The sequence below is a fragment of the Phyllobates terribilis genome, unplaced genomic scaffold (genome assembly GCF_046119375.1).
Source record: "Phyllobates terribilis strain yellow unplaced genomic scaffold, ASM4611937v1 Scaffold_305__1_contigs__length_2280687, whole genome shotgun sequence".
Taxonomy (NCBI): Eukaryota; Metazoa; Chordata; class Amphibia; order Anura; family Dendrobatidae; genus Phyllobates; species Phyllobates terribilis.
In genome coordinates this window covers 1,365,190-1,369,258 of record NW_027363065.1, presented here as the reverse complement: position 1 = coordinate 1,369,258, position 4,069 = coordinate 1,365,190, and the positions used below count along the sequence as shown (strand labels likewise).

At 38.6% G+C, this 4,069-nt stretch overlaps 1 pseudogene; it reads left to right on the top strand.

Annotated features, from left to right (window-relative positions):
* Positions 1-406: 406 nt before the first annotated feature.
* LOC141220982 (forkhead activin signal transducer 3-like) lies at positions 407-2,406 on the top strand (annotated as a pseudogene).
* The last annotated feature ends 1,663 nt before the right edge of the window (positions 2,407-4,069 follow it).

The following is a 4,069-nucleotide window of genomic DNA, read 5'->3' as shown; positions in this document are numbered from 1 at the left end:
GGGTATACACTGAGTGTATGCACAATATATACATGACAAAACATATCTTAATGATGGATCACACCCAAGGACTGAAACTTTGTGTATTCATACTGCTATTGTCTTTATGGATCTAGGTCTTTCTATAGCAGTTGAGATGTTACCAGCAATGGGCTCCATCTTGTTTTGGTGGTATTAACATAACAAAGCCTGAGGTGGAGGGATCAGCACTTAACAAGCCCTTTTCACATCTGATCTAATATTGGCATCTGTGAAGACAACAACTCAAACCTCAACTTTAGTATCCAACCCCAGGAAACCTTCAATATGCCATCACCGATCCTGTTCAGCATTGAGAAGATACTGCAGATGGACTCCAACATGGGTGGTGGTGTAGGAGAAGACGATGGTCCAGTGTGACCCAAACATGACATCAGGTCAAGAGAAGAAGTCCTCCAGGAAAAAGAATTACCAGCGATACCCCAAACCTCCATACTCTTACCTGGCCATGATTGCGCTGGTGATACAATGTGTCCCAGACAAGAAGCTGAAGCTGTCGCAGGTAAGAGAACGATGTTATAAAGGACAAGTAGAGGATAACAAGAAATCATTTAAGGCTGTTCTCACACAGAGTGGACAAATTATTTCTTCTGCTCAATCACACACATGAAAAAATACTAAGATTTTCCTGCATTGTGTGAATAAACTGTTAAATGTTATAACAGCAGAAAACATCCAGGTTCGAAGATTTCTAAACTTCTTGCTGGTTCTTTACCCTCAATACAAAACTTCAGTTCTAAGAAATGCTCTATAGAAAAGCATTCTCAATTTAGGATAGAAAGGTTCACTGTTATTAAGAAATTTGTAGGACTGAGGTTTTTTCTTTGCTTTTAGATTTTAGAAAAGATCAGCGACTTCTTCCCCATCTTCAATGGAGAATACTAAGGATGGAAAGACTCCATGACACAACCTGTCCTCGAACGACTGCTTCAGAAGGGTGAGGACTCAGCGTGGTCATTTACTGGGGTGACTCTCTTCTAATGGACGTTGCTGGTTTTCATGTATGAGGGGAGATTTCTATACATTTTAAGATGCATCATTTTATGAGATGGTAAGTGGTGGAAATCGGGTGAAATCATCAATATGGTGCACGGAGTAACACCTACTTAACTAGCTACAAGTCCTGTCTTAAACCTTAAACATTTCATGATTCTAATACAAGATCTAATAAAATTGCTGTATTTTACAATGGTCTCTTAGATCAGATCTCACTTTCTGGACACGTTTCAGCTCATAGTAATTTTATCTAATTCGCTTCGTACACGCCAGGTTCTCCTCCATAAACCTCATCACACACAGCGCTGTAGTTCTCCTCTAATGAGTCAGGACTTTTCATCATCTCACAGAATATTTATAACCGTAGTAATAATTTTCTAGCTCATGAATTTCATCTGCTTAATTTTAGGTGTCTTTTTTGTTACCTTCTAAAACAATATTTTTTAAACAATTTGATATTATATCATATTAATAACAGTTTCTGAAAATCTATTTCCCATTCCTAATATAATTGAAAAATAGTGCTTCCTAAAGACCCCTAAAAATAAACTCAAAGATGCCAGACTTTTCTACATTGATAGAAAATTTCCCTAGAAATTAGGGAACGATCCTACACCCCGCTCAAGGCCTTCACACAAGACAGACATGGATACAGACATTACTTACATTAAAAATGTAGAAGGGAAAAGTCTGAGGCTCTGAGTAAAAAATGGAAACCTATTGTATGAACGTCTTCTACATGACTATGTATATACACGCTCAGTAGTAACCCTCCACATTTTCCATATAGCCACCCTTCCCATTTACAAAGTTATTATCACAATAACTTATTCTCTATGACCCCTATATACAGTAGTGACTTTATGTTCCTGAAATTAGAAATGTATTTGAACCATTATCTGATTTTATTTCATCTTTATTTCAGGAGCTGAAGGATCCAAAACAGACTCAGGCCAAAGGAAACTTCTGGACAGTGGATGTGAGTCGGGTCCCTCCTGATTCCATGAAGCTCCAGGACACGGCGGTCAGCAAGCAGGACATCTACGCACCTGACCTGGCCCCCTACATCGTTCATGGATATCACTACAGATCTATAGGTTCCCATCCTCATTCTCTTCCAAACCACATAGATCCCATCAGATCAGAAACAGAAGCAACTGCTCCGGCCAACTTTTCTGCTCCAGATTCCGAATTTTCTTTCCCAATGATTCTATGGAACCTTCCCACATCATATCCAGATGCGTTGATCCCCCTCCCAGTATACACCCACTTGTGCGTCATCCCAACTACCCAACCATAACCTTGTATAACTACCCATCACCATCTTATTTTTATCCCCCATTTCCATCTTCTTCCAATCCGCCTTATTAATACTCCTCTAATCTACGACCACATTTACCCCTCCCCCACGGCCCCTGGATATGAATCCCCTTCTGTCAATTTTCCCCCAACAGAACTGTGTTTGACATCTCAGGATACTCCACACACGCTGGGAATATTCCCCACCAAAGTCCATCCAGGGACCACCAAGGACACTTCAAGCTTCCCCGGCTTTTGTAAATAGTTGTTCATTGTTTGCTTGTTTTTGTTTTATTCTTAATAAACTGCTTTTTACTATAAACAGTTATTATCCTGGTTCTTTATATGTAAATGTGACCCTAAAGCTTCCCGTGAAAATGAACGTTCTAGTCACCAACTATCTGTGTAAGATTCCGGCCTTAGTCATTTTGGGTCAATATCTCCATAAACCTCTTGAGAAGAGATTCTGTATGCCTCGTTATATAACCAGAGGCGCAGAGGATCAGTATGGGCGCCTCGTCTCCGCATGTAGAACCAGATCTTCATTAAAAAGCCTCACTCTGCTCTATCAATCAGTATGTTTATTCTGATATCAAATATTTACACTTTATGTTTTACTACGTAAAAATAAATAGAAAATTCAATGTCAAGTGATTTTATATATATATATATATATATATATATATATATATATATATATATATACACATTTATCTCACTTGACATTGAATTCTCTATTTATTTTTTTATATATAAAATAGATTTTTTTTAAGTGCACACCTTTTGATGGCTGTTTAGCCCATTTTTGTTGGGAGGCAAACAAAGCCTGCAATTATTTTCTTTCTGTGTTAGATCCAATGACATTTATTGTGGGATCTGATTGTATTAGTTAAAGATGGTTTCTGGCTGTATAACACTGACATTAATTTGTTCTCCAAGAGTCAAATAGCGCTCAGTCCCTTCCGAGTCTCATTTTCTCCTATTATGCCTATTAAAATTAATAACTTGGGGCCAAAGCAACATTTTAGTGGAAAAATTGTAATTTTTCATTTATTCAGCAATTATACAATTTTGTGAAGCGCCTGAGTGTTAAAAATGCTCAGTACACCCCTAGATGAATTTCTCAAGAAGTGTAGCTTCCAAAATGAGGTCACTTGTGGGGGTTTCCGCTGTTTTGCATTTCAGGGGCTCTCCAAATGTGACATAGCGTCCGCAATCTATTCCAGCCAAAATTACGCTCCAGAATTTAATTGGTGCTCCTTCCCTTCTGAGCACTGCCATGCGACCAAACAGTAGTTCTCCATCACAAATGGGGTATCAGAGTAGTCAGGAGAAATTGCGCAACAAATTATATAGTCCATTTTCTCCTGTTAACTTGTGAAAATGAAAAATTTGAGGCTAAAGCAACCTTTTTTGTGGGGAAAAATTAGATTTTTTTTCTTTTCATGGCTCAATGTTATAAAATTCTGTTAAGTAGCTGGGGGTTCAAGGTGCTCACCACACCTCTAGATACATTCCTTGAGGGATCTAGTTTCCAAAATGTGGTCACTTTTTGCTGTTTCCACTGTTTAGGCACAACAGGGGCTCTGCAAACACGACTTGGCTTGTGCTATCGATTTCAGCCAGTTTTGCATTCCAAAAGTCAATTGGCGCTCCTTCCCTTCAGAGCCCTGCTATGTGCCAAAATAGTAGTTTTTCACAACATATAGACTATTGGTGAACTCAGGAGAAACTG